At 38.1% G+C, this 13,547-nt stretch overlaps 1 pseudogene; it reads left to right on the top strand.

Moving 5' to 3' along the window:
* The first annotated feature begins 8,034 nt into the window (after positions 1-8,034).
* On the top strand, positions 8,035-8,487 carry LOC102812081 (annotated as a pseudogene).
* Positions 8,488-13,547: the final 5,060 nt, after the last annotated feature.

The following is a 13,547-nucleotide window of genomic DNA, read 5'->3' as shown; positions in this document are numbered from 1 at the left end:
CTCCCGTAAAGATTTACACCCTCGGAAACCCTGTACAGGGTCGCTATCGGCGGACCCGACTCTATGGCACTTAACAACAACAACAATCCGTTATAGGCAGAAGAAGGACTTACAAGCTTTCTATGGTGATATTTCTGGCTATTCCTCTCTCTCCCCCTCAAGTGTCTATTTTATAATGGTATCCTAGGGAAACCAAGATTCAAAACACAGCCAAGCATCGTAACATTATTTCCCCCCCTTTCCCCATTCCAACCATATTTTAATCCCTGTATCCCAGAGCCCTGTTGTTCCAAGGATGTGTATACATCATTATTTACCTCTGTCCCACTTAGCCCATGCAAACCTGCCTAATTGTTCTCCCATCCGCTTTGTTCTTCCATTCCCCTCCCCTTTCTTGTATATTGTCCCTCCCTCAGCACCCAAACTATCCTGTATCTATTCCCTGCCCTGTGCTCCACCCTTCCGCCCCTCCCTTCATCCCACCTCCCACATCCCAACAACCAGCAAAGAATTCCCCCACCCCCTTTAGTATGGGTTCTTTTTCTTAGTCTTTCACAGTAGTGGTCCTATGCAGTATCTCTACTTTTGTGACTGACTAATTTCACTCAACATAATGTCCTCAAGGGTCATCCACGTTAACCGGTGGTATGCAGCTTCCTTGTTACTCTTCAAGGTAGCATAATATTCCATTGCGTGTATGTACCACAGTTTGTTTATCCATTCTTCGGTTGATGGGCACTTTGGCTGTCTCCATTTTTTTGCTATTGTAAATAGTGCTGCTATGAATATTGGTGTGCATATATCTACTCGTGATATGGGTCGTATTTCTTGTGGTTAAATACCAAGTAGAGGACTTGCTAGATCATATGGTATTTCTATTTTAAACCTTCTGAGGAAGTGTCATATTGCCCTCCAGAGACGTTGAACTATTTTGCAGTCCCATCAGCAAAGCAGGAGTGTTCCAGTCTCTCCACATCCTCGTCAGCATTTATTGTCCTCTACTTTTTTTTATCTTTGCTGTTATTGCTGGTGTGAGGTGATATTTCATTGTTATTTTGATTTGCATCTCTCTAATGGCTGTACAGGGTCGCTATGGGTCGGAACCGACTTGAAGGCACTTAACAACAACAACAATGGCTAGTGATCATGAACATTTATTCATATGTTTGTTGGCTGCTGGGATATCCTCTTTGGTGAAGTGTGTGTTCGTGTCCTGTGCCCATTTCTTAATTGGGTTATTATTTGTCTTTTCTTGTAGATGTGTTGTAGTTTCCCATATATTTTAGAAATGAGTCCCTTATCTTATATGACATTGCAAAAGATTTTTTCCCAGTCTGTGGGTTCCCTTTTTATTCTTTTGGTGAAGTCTTTTGATTAACACAAGTTTTTAATTTTTAGTATGTCCCACTCATCTATTTTTTTCTATTTTTGTTTGTGCATTTTTCAAAAATGTGTGGTAGTCTGTATATGCCCTGAATTAGCACCCTCACATTTCTCCCTATTTTTTCATTGATGATCATCATAATTTTGGGGTTCACATTTAGATCTTTAATCCATGTTGAGTTTGTTTTTGTTTAGGGTTTGAGGCAAAGGTCTTGTTTCAGTCTTTTACATATCACTTTCTAGTTCTGCCAGCACCGTTTGTTAAAGAGACTGTCTCTTCCCCATACAATATGCCTAGGCACTTTGTCGAAAATCATTTGGCTGTATGTGGTTGAGTTAATTTCTTTATTCTAGATTCTGTTCCATTGATCAATGTACCTTGCACTATATCAATACCAGGCTGTTTTGACCACTGTAGCCATGTAGTAAAGTTTGAAATCAGGAAGTGAGAGACCTCCAACCTTGTTCTTCCTTTTAAGCAGTTCTTTGCTTATCCTGGGTCTCTTTCCTTTCCATATAAATTTAGTAATTTTCCTATCCATATCTTTGAAGAATGTTGTTGGAATCTGCATTGGGATTGCATTGCATGTGCAAATTACTTTGGGCAGTATTGACATTTTCACGATATTCAGTCTTCCTATCCAGGAACATGGTATGTTCTACCACTTCTGTAGGTCTCTTTTGGTTTCTTGTAGTAGTGTTTTGTAATTTTCTTTGTATAAGTCCTTTGTTTCTCTGGTTATGTTTATCCCTAAATATTTCATCCTTTGTGTGGCTATTGTAAATAGTATTGTTTTCCTAATGTCCTTTTCATCACTATTGCTGTTGCTATAGAGAAATCCAATTGACTTTTTTATGTTGATCTTATACCCTGCCACTTTGCTGAATCTTTCGATGAGGTCTAATAGTTTTTTTAACTGGGTCTTTGGGGTTTTCTATGTGTAGGATCATATCATCTCCAAATAAGGAGAGTTTTACTTCCTCTTCGCTAATTTGGATGCCTTTAATTTCTTTATCATGTTGTATAGCTCTGGCTAAAACTCCCAGCACAATATTGTATATGAGTGGTTCATGTTCGCAGGGGGAAGGTTTTCATTTTCTCTCCATTGAGCGTGATATAACCTATTGGTTTTTGTATATATGCTCTTGATTATGTTGAGGAATTTCCCATCAATTCATGCTTTGTTGAGTGTTTTTATCAAGAATGGATATTGGATTTTGCCAAACACCTTTTCTGTATCAATTGATATGATCATGTGGTTCTTTTCCTTTTTCTTATTTATATGATGGATTACATTGATTGTTTTCCTGATGTTGAACCATTCTTGCATCCCTTTTATGAAACCCACTTGGTCATGATGTATTATATTTTTGATGTGCTGTTGGATTCTGTTGGCTAGGATTTTGTTGAGAATTTTTGCATCTATGTTCATGAGGGATATTGGTGTATAATTTTCTTTCTTAGTGATGTCCTTCCCTGGTTTTGGTATGAGGGTTATGCTTGCTTCATAAAAAGTATTAGGGAATTTTCCACCCTCTTCTAGGTTCTGGAATAATTTGAGTAGAATTGGTGACAGTTCTCTGAGTGTTTGGTAGAACTCACTCGTGAAGCCGTCTGGGCCTGTGCTTATGTTGGTCGGAAGTTTTTTGATGACCTGATCAATTTCTTCTTTTGTTTGGGTTTGTTCAAATTTTCTACTTCAGTCTGAGTAAGTTTAGGTAGGTCATGTTTTTCTAGACATGTATCCATCTAATGCAAATTTTCAAATTTCTTGCAGTACAGCTCTTCGTTGTATTCTGTTATAATCCTTTTTATTTCATTTGGTTTTGTTGTGACTTCATCTATGTGGCTTCTAATGTGATTTATTTGTGTCCTCTCCCTCTTTTCTTTAGTTAGTTTTGCCAATGGTTTGTCAATTTTGTTAATCCTTTCAAAGAACCAGCTTCTTGTCCTGTTGATTCTTTCTATAACTTATCAGTTTTCCATCTCATTTATTTCTACTCTCATCTTATTATTTCCCTTCTTTTGGTGACTGTAGGTTCCCTCTGCTGGTCTGCTTCTAATTGTTGAAGATGCTCTATTAATGTTTTGCTTTTGGTTCTTTTTCGTCTTTTTGGATGTGTGTATTTATCGCAATAAATTGTTCTCTCAGGACTGCTTTCACCATGTCCCAAAGATTTTGGTATGTTGTGTTTTCATTCTCATTTGTTTCTAGGAACTTTGTGAATTCACATTTAATTTCTTCTTTTACCCAGTCACTTTTCAGCAGGGTGTTATTCAGTTTCCGTGTATTCGACTTTATTGTTTTGGCCTTCTTATTTATTGTTGATTTCTAGTTTTATAGCATTGTGGTCTGAGAAGATGCTCTGTAGAATTTTGATGGTTGTGAATTTATGGAGGCTTGCTTTGTGACTCACACATGGTGAATTCTGGAAAATGTTCCATGCGAACTGGAGAAGAATATGTATTGTGCTGTTGTTGGATAGAAAGTTCTGTATACATCTATGAGGTCAAGTTGGTTGATTGTGTTGTTAAGTTCCTCTGTAACATTGTCGAGTTTCTTTCTGGTTGTTCTATCCCTTTTCAAGAGTGGTGTGTTGAAATCTCCCTCTATATTTGTGGATTTATCTATTCCTTCCTTCAGTTCCATTAAGATTTGCTTCATGTATCTTGGTGCTCTTTCATTGGGAGCGTATGTATTTATTATGGTTATATCATCTTTCTCAATTGACCCTTTGATCATAAATAGTGTCCTCCTTTGTCTCTTATGCTGGCTTTTATCTTAAAGTCTACTTTGTTGGAGATTAGTATTGCCACTCCTACTTGTTTATTGTTGCAGTTGGCTTGGTAATTTTTTTTCCATCCTTTAACTTTTAGTCTGTTTTTGTCTTTGTGTGTAAGGTGTGTCTCTTGCAGGCAGCATATTGATGGATCTTGTTTTCTTATCCATTCTGACACTCTTTGTCTCTTCACTGGTGCATTCAGTCCATTGACATTAAATGGAATTATCAATAAGCATGAATTAATTGCTGTCATTATGTTACTTTTATGACAGTGCTGTTCGTTCTTTGGTTCTGCTTTCCTTGTGTTGGATTTGTGTTCTTTGAGTTGTTTCTTGTCGGTTTCTTCCTAGTTTCTATGTTCGCTTGTTCCATTTGGAAGTTCATTTTTATGATATGTTGTGGAGTGTTCATTTTCTTTTGGGTTACCTTGTAGTCTACTAACTCTTATCTACATTTGGGTAGATAAGGTTACATTGTAACCTGTAATTTACTTGGCATCCCCACCACCTGGGCTTCTTTTGCTGCATTTGTCCCTTCTTTGACATTGATATGTTTTTGACCTTCAGTTGATCTCTCCATTCCTTTGAGTTTATTGTTGTAGTCTCGTTCTGTTCCAGGTGGTGTTGCCATACCTGTCAATCTCTATTTGTTGTGTGTGCTTGTTGGTTCACTGTCCAAAGAACTCCCTTTAGGATGTTTTGAAGTGCTGGTTTGGTTTTGATAAAATCTCTCAGATTCTGTTTATCTTGGAATGTTTTGATCGCACCATCATATTTGATTGATAGTTTTGCTGGATAGACGATTCTTGGTTGATACTTTTTTTCTTGCAGAGCTTTGTATATGTCTCCCCATTGCCTTCTTGCCTGCATGGTTTGTTCTGAATAGTCAGAGCTTAATCTTATTTGCTTGCCTTTATAAGTGATATTTATATTCTCCCTTGCCATTTTTAGTATTCTTTCCTTGTCTTTGATTTTGGAGAGTTTGGTTATTATACGTCTTGGAGACTTTCTTTTGGGGTTTAACTTTCCTGGGGTACGTTGGGCTTCTTGGATGTTTATCTTCTCATCTTTCAAGATGGTAGGGAAGTTTTCTCCCAGAAGCTCTTCAAGTATCTCCTCTGTGGACTTCTTTGCTTCTTCTTGTTCTGGAATGCCAATAATTCTTACATTATTCCTCTTCATGTTATCCAGCATGAATCTTAGAGTCTCTTCAGATTATTTTATCCTTTTAGCTGCTTGCTTTTCTATCTTGGTAGTATTAACGGATTTGTCTTCCAGTTTGCTAGTTCTGACTTCCATCTCTTCTAGTCCACTCCTTCCATTTTTCAGCCTATTGCCCATTTCTGATATCTTATTATTGATCATCTGGACATCTTTTTGTAGGTTTTGAATTGTTTCCAATGCTGTGTCAAACCTATTTGATAGTTCCTGCAGTACTTCCTTACTACTTTCTTATTTTCCTCTACCCCTTTTCGGAGTATTTGAATTTGTTTCCATATCATTCTTCTGAATTCCCTCTCGGATATATCCAGAACCTGCTCTTCCTCCTCTATAAAGCCTTTGTCTTTCTCCAGCTCATTTGCATCAGCTGCTTTCTTCTGTTTTTGGATGTGTTTCTATAAGGTTTGTTGCCTCATATTCGTCATGATTATTATTTTTGTTATTATTATTAATATGATCAGCATATAGTCTTTCCTATTGCCTGTAATTTGTTGCTGGGTCTTGTCTCAGTGGTGGAATATTATGGGATATGCTTATAACTTGGCTATATGGCCACGATTGCTGCCTCTTCTTAGATGACATAGGGATGAAAAGCTCCCACCTCCAGGTAAGATGTGTGATCAAAAGGACCAAAAGCAAAATTAATGTAAATGCATAGACAAAAATCACCACTTTGGAGCAGAAATGAATCTGTGGTCGACTGTCCTGTGCTACACCGTCAATGTGTGTGCAATTAGAAGCCTCCAGCAGGGGTGGGGGTAACCCTCTCTCAGGCCCCTCCTCTAGTCACTACCAAATAAATGTTCAGGTAGATATTGGGGAGTTAATGGGAGAAAGATTGTCCACTATTTTTGTCTCTGAAGTTCAGTTAGTTATCTGCCTGTGGTCAGCACAAATCTCAGGATGGTTGAGTCCTGTTAAGCTGTGGTTTTACAGATTGCATTGTGTTACTCCTATACAGGTAGCTCTGGCAGCACAGCAGCTGCGGATTGCAAGAACAATAGCTGGAAATTCCAAGCTGCTACCTGGGAGAAAGGCAAAGTTCCCCGCCCCAGCTCAGATGCAAAGCCTCAGATTTTGGGCCCACAGGTGACGTCATAAGTCGCCACCAAGCTCCCTCTCTCTGTACCGTGGGAAAACTGTCCCGCCTGATGTGTGGGCTGAGAAATGAAGTTGGAACAAGGAGAGAGAGAAGGAGATATGTGTAGTTTCCTGCAGCTCTTTCTCTCTCTCTCTCTCTCTTTCTCTCTCTCTCTCTCTCTCTCTTTCTCTCTCTCTTTTTTTTTTTTTTTTTTTGCTGAAAGCACTGCTTTCTGAGCTGGGCTGGCTTTGGCCCCGACCTCTAAACTCTGCCGGGAAGGATAGTCACTGAGGCAGTCCAGTCTCCAGATTCCTAAGTTGCCCGTCTTTTCCTTAATATTGTGATTTTTTCACTTGTGATTGCGGGAAACTGACATCCTGGGTCTTATGATAGATCTGGAGTTCTGGAGTTGTTTTACGACTGCTTCCTTCATGAGATCCCCCTCCCTTTTCACCAGAGCCTACCCTACCTGGTTTTCAGTGACTGAAGCCCCAACCAGAAGCAAATAAAACAATTTTTGATAAAGAAAATGAGGGTAAATTGCTACAGTTTGATGAAGTTGACCTATACTCATGGATGTAATATCTCAAAATACAACAAAGATGGGAGTCTTCATATCAAGTATCAATGTTATCCTCTCTGTATACAGGGTAGATAGGGACAGGCAATTTAGACATTGGCTGCATAAAATGAGGGGGTGATAAAGGCATGAAGGGACTGGCTTACAAGTTTTCAAGAGGGAGTTTAGTTTAAGAGTATGCAGGTGAAGGTAGAGTTCCCCAGTGAATAGTTTTCATCTTGTCTAAACGGGTCTGGTGAAAAGACATGGGATAAGTTTCTTATGATTCAATATTGAGTAATTGTTATTATGACTAACTGCGACTGTCACAATTGTAAAAGTAGAAATTTTGTAACAAAAATGGACAAGTAGTTAATTTTACAGTCCAGAAACAGAAGACCTTAGGATCATCACGGGAGAAGAGCACAAGTGGAATGTGGGACCCTATCCAGAGAAGCAGCAACATCAGAGATGGAGGCAGATATGGGTACGTGGAGAGAGGAAGCAGCTGAGGACTCTAGATTCATGGAAAGAGAGGGACTGAATGCTGGCAGCCAGAAGGCTGGCTTGCAGAATGTGCCCTTTGGTTGTTTAAATTATTATATATTCTTGAGTGTTTTTGTGTACATATCCCCACCCCTACCCCCAATAAAAAAGAAAAGGAAAACAGAGGGAATGGGAGCAAATACTGTTGAGTTATAATGCACGGAGAAGATTGTAATCATTGCAATGAAACGATGGTATAAAGATGATGTTCTCCCATGTAAACTATCACTCAGTTCAAAATAAAATAAAATAAGGAATATGAAAGGAAATACTCAGAGTCACTGTACCAAAAACAAATGGTGGCTATTCAACCATTTCAAGAAGTAGCACATGATAAAGAACGAATGGTAGAGAGCGGAAGAGGGAAGTGGAGGTACCAACCTGCAGGTTCCTGCTGGACTGGTGTTGCTTTAGTAGAGGTAGCAAGGAGAGGAGGCCTTTGCCACCGCTCAGGATCTGGGATGTCAAAGTACACGGTGTCATCGGCCCTGTTCCGAAAGGTGGATGTGGATGAGTACGATGAGAACAAGTTCATGGACAAGGAAGATGGAGGTGACGGTCAGGCTGGGCTGCATGAGGGCAAGGTGGACTCCTGCCTGCAACAAGTAAACATGGCAGCTACTCTCTAAGAAGCTCTGAAAAACCCCTATCAACTCCAAGAGTCAGGCAGTGAAGGATCGGGCAGGCAGCATTATCTTGAAGGTGTTCATCTCTTTTAAAGCTAATGATATTAAAAAGTCATTTCAGTCTTTGGACAAGAATGGTGTGGACCTTCTTATGAAGTATATTTATAAAAGCTGTGAAAGCCCCTCTGACAATAGCAGTACTGTGTTACTGCAGTGGCATGAAAAGACACTTGCTGCTGGAGGAGTAGGGTCCATTTTCCAGTCTTGACTGCAAGGAAAACTGTGTAATACAGCAGGAACTGGTTATGGGATGGGTGTGGGAGTTGCTCGTACAAAGATCAAAACCAAATGCAACCACTACCCTTTGTGTAACATCTGTGTCTCTCAGCTTTGCTTTCTTGCTTCCTTTTCCATATCTTTAAAGATGAAAATTACATGTCAGCTTTCCTTTTGTGAAAATTGGGGCACCATACAAGAATTTTTTATCCATATTCTCAAAACTGTTTCAGTGATGTGTGTATATAGTATAAATCATGGTCAAGTTTAATTGTGCACTTTTAAACTCCTATTGGCTGGATTGTTTGTTTGTTTTTTAATCAAATACTGAAAGATTTGATCAGAATTTGAGGCCAGTATTCTAACTCATTGCTAACCAGGCAATGGTTTTTATAAAAATATATATGAGAGAGTGTAAATCATTTATATTACAAACTGGACCATTCTTCCCCAATTTAAGCAAAATATGTATCTGGAAAAAGTGGTGATTGAGTACCACTACCAACTTACAGCTGTGTTTTTGCTTGCTTCCAGATGATCTGTGAGTTTAAGTGTGCTGCTTCCTCTCAGCACCCAGGAAATAATGGCTTCTCAATTTCTTAGTGGTCACCCAGGGTACAGAGCAAGGGGGCTTGTTCTATACAAATGAATCTATAAAACAGAGAGCTTGTTTGGTATGAGCATAAAGCTTTTGTTCCAGTAATATGGCCTTATTTGAGCAAACCATAACTAAATTAGAAAGAATGCAAAATGATGACATACTTCATATTTTGGGCAGCCACTGAATGAAATGCTGTTTTCCTTGGAGATATAGTAGCTGCCTTAGACATTGTGTGATGTAGAACTAGTGTTTACTATTCTATACACATGTTTTCAGTGTTTTTCAAGGTAATTGGGATCTCAAATGATTTGATTCAAATCCAAACAGATTTACATTCTAGGTTTGATTTCAGTGTTTAAAAAAAAAAGAAAAGAAAATGCCACACAGCAAAAAATGTTTACTTTGTTGGACAAACCAAATTAGTTCTCAAAAATATGACTGGTGCTTATTTCAAAACTTGTCTTCAGTAGTTTTGTACATGACCAAGAGGGTAACCAGCCTGTGTTTAGTATTCCACATGGACACCAGTTTCATGATACCTGTGATTTGTATGCAAACCGGTGCAAAGATTCTATAAACTATTTGCTGTTTTTGATAATGCTCTTTTTGTTGTCATTGTATTTTGTAAAAATGATAAAAGTTAAGGAAATAAAATTACAGTGTTGAATATTAAAAAAGAGAGAAGAATGAATGGTACTGAAGGAAAAAGTTCAAGCATCATTGAAGTTATAGACAAAAAACAAGGCACCAGGAATTGACAGAATTTTATTTTATTTAAAAGAAAATTTAAAAAAATTTTTTTTTAAAGAGTCTACAAATCTGGAAGTCTGAAACAGGTACTATCCCAAATAGATTTGGGAACCCATAATCATGCTCCTTCAGAAAGAAGACGAGCCCTGAAATTTATAATAGTGCCTTTAAGAAACTTAAATATGTTTTAACCAGGAAAGAATTTCAGGAAAGAATTTTAAGAAGGTCTAATTTTTGCTGATGTAAAAGGATTGTTGTTGTTGTTAAGTTTCATCAAGTTGGTTTCAAATCATAGCACCCCTTTTTTAGGGTTTCTGAGTCTGTACATCTTTTTGGGAGCATAAAACCTCATCTTTCTAGTGTGGAGCAGCTTGTGGGCTTGAACTAGCACAGTGCTTATCCTACAGAGTCACAAAAATCTCAGGAAAGGATTGGGTATGCAGTAAAGGCTTTCTCTGGCAGTATCTGGTAAGAACCAGAGCATAGCACATGAATACTTAACTAGGAGTATCCTCAGACTGTCAAGAGGGGACTGTTGGCATCTGTTGGCTCACACCTGACTTGATTTTCTTGAGAACCTACAATTGGAGCTTAATTGACTAGTGAATAGATCCTTGGTCTATTTCCATATGTGAACTCTGGCACCCACTCTTTTCTCCCTCTCTCAGAGTCAATGGTATTTATTTCCAGTTTTATTTTCTAATTAACAGACAGAGTAAAATAGGGGACTGTCATTACTATAAAAAGGAAACAATCAAAAAAAAAAAAAAAAAAAAGAAATGCTCTAAAATTAACCCTTGATTATGCCTTGTAAACAGACTATAACTTTACATTTTCTGTTTCTCCATGAAATATGTACATATCTTCTTGTATAGAGACTACAAGGTTCTTCAAAGCCCTATATTGTTTCAGAGTAAAAGGCTATAGGAAGATCCTCGTTACTATGACTGGAATAAAGATCAAGCCTTAACCTACAGCCAGAAAGCATTCTCTTATCCCAGATAATATACCACCACTATTTTCCCTCCCTCCCTTTCCAGGCTTTCTGTTATATTTTCAGTGTCTCTTATTTGGTCCTTACCACACATCAGCATGGAACATGAAAATAATTTGTGAAATGGTTGACTTTCCCAAACACATGTTTTAAAGTCTCAGAGGAAAAAACTTTTGCTTGTTCACAATTCTCAGAACACTGTCTATATAATAAGCTCTCAGTTGGAGGAGTTAATGAAATAGAAATACTCAAGACCAAATTTTTGTTGTTTTTGTTAAAGAGACAGTAACATTATCTGGCACTGCAAATTGTTTTCCCAAAAACATTTAGGGCATTTTCCTCTCAGAAATCCAAAGGAAAAGTCTAATGATTTATGTTATCTTGAACTACACAACTCATTTCTTAGGAGATAAATTCCTATCTGGTGAAATAACCCAGGCCTAAATAAACATGTCTCTATATCACTCTCACTCTCTCTCACTCACATACACATAGATATATTATTGGTTTTATTGTTATTGTTTTTTTGTTTGTTTTTACAAGAAGTTATCTGACCTAAATAATCTAGAAAAAAAATACTCATGAATAATAAAGGTGATGGATAAAGAATCTCTGGCACCTATCCATGTTGTTGCTGTTGCCATGTGCCGTGGAGTCGGTTCCGACTCATAGCGGCCCTGTACAAGGTTTCCAAGGTTGTAAATATTTACGGGAGCAGAAAGCCTCATCTTTTTCCTGCAGAACACCTGGTAGTTTCAAACCGCTGACCCTGAGGTTAGCAACCCGATTCATAACCACTATGCTATCAGAGCTCCTTATTCCTATCCACAGTTGCCTCCTTTTCCTACCATATACATTATTCAGCACACTAAAACTCTATATCAAACATAAGATGACTTAAAATCCAGTTTCTCTCATTAAATATATTAATTTCCTTCTTGATCAACACATTATCTATGTCCTCATTTAGGTTAGTAAAGAAAATTTTGAATTGTAACAGGGCCTGACATGCCAAATTAGAGATCTGTTTCAGTGCATATGCTGTTGTTGTTAGGTGCTGTCCAGTGGGTTTGGACCTCATAGATACCCTATGAACAACAGAATGAAACACTGCCTGGTCCTTTGCTATTCTCACAATTGATGCTTCATTTGAACCTCTGTGTCAATTCATACTGTTGACATTTTTTTGGCATCAGTTCTGACTCATAGCAACCAAGGATCTTCTGGTGAGTTTGAACTGTTGACCTTGTGGTTAGCAGTCCAGTGTTTATCCTATAGTGCCAAAGGTTATTCTTTGATTCTGAAATAAAGAAACCAAGAAATATTAAGTAACTTAATCATGGTTGTATCTAAAGTCAAAAAGTCTTCCCCTTCCCACAAATTATTAGAGTAAAAACTGAAAATCAACAAATTACTTCAGGGGTAATTGACTAATTGCTGGAAACTGAATATGGATTAGTTTGAAAGATAAAGACATCTGAAAACCCAAGTTTCACCAGATCCTCACTATGAAGACTGTTGTTGTTGTTATCTGCCATTGAGTCAGTTCCAACTCATAGCCACCTGTAAAGTGTTTCCAAGGAGTGGCATATGAGTTTGAACTGTTGACCTTGCTGTTCAAACCAAACTTGCAGTAAAAAAATAAATTAAAAAAAAAAATCCCTTTATACTGGGAGTGTGAAAGTAATAATTTTGAAATGACATACCCAGAGTCCTGTGTTCACATTAAGAATTGCCTTCTGGCATGGTAACTATTTTACCAGATCCAAGGAGTCCTGATGTGGTGCTATGGGTTAATGTGCCAGACTGCAAAACCGTTTTAACTGCAAGGTCGGCAGTTCAAGCTCACCAGCTGCTCCTCAGAAACCCTATACAGGGTCGCTATGGGTTGGAACTGACTCAATGGCACTTCACAACAACACAACAAGTCAACATGAGAGACTCCTAGTGTGGCACTGTGAGATCAACATTGTACTTCTAACCACAAGGTCAGAAGTTCAAACCCACCAGTTACTACTTGAAAAACATATACAGGGTTGCTATGAGTCAGAACATGCTCAACGGAAATTAACAACATCAACAAAGTAACATGAAGGGAAGGAAATAACTAACTCCAGCCTCCTCTAGTTCTCATAATAGGTATATGGGGAGAATATTGAAACTGGTAAAACTCCTGTTCACTTCCAGAATTTTCATGTGAGACGATGAGTACAGAAACAAATCTAGTACCTTGATGTTTTTGTCAGGTTCCATTGAGGTGATTGTGAGCCACAGAGATCCTATACACAATAGAACAATACTCTGCTGCATCCTGCACCATCCTCAAATAGTTGTTATGTTTGACCCCACTGTTTCTGCCACTGTGTCAATTCATCTTATTGGGAATCTTCCTCTTTTACGTTGGCCTTCCATTTTACCTAGCATGATGTCATGGTCATGCTGCAGGGACTGGTGCCTCCTGACAAGATATCCAAACAAAGAATTAGTGACAAAGTCTCACCATCCTCCTGTCTAAGGGACATTCTGGCTGTACTTCTTCCAAGACAGAATCATTTTGCTCTTATGGCAGTCGATGGCACACTCAATATTCTTCACTAACACCATAATTCAAATGCAATTTTTTTCCTTATTCATTGCCAAATTTTCACATGACTATGAAGCAATTAAAAATACCGTGACTTGAGTCATGCCTACTTTAGTCCTCAAACTGACATTATAATACTTTTA

The sequence above is a fragment of the Chrysochloris asiatica genome, unplaced genomic scaffold, assembly GCF_000296735.1.
Source record: "Chrysochloris asiatica unplaced genomic scaffold, ChrAsi1.0 scaffold00201, whole genome shotgun sequence".
NCBI lineage: Eukaryota > Metazoa > Chordata > Mammalia > Afrosoricida > Chrysochloridae > Chrysochloris > Chrysochloris asiatica.
Note: the sequence above shows the minus strand (reverse complement) of the source record. Positions and strands in the feature narration are given on the sequence as shown.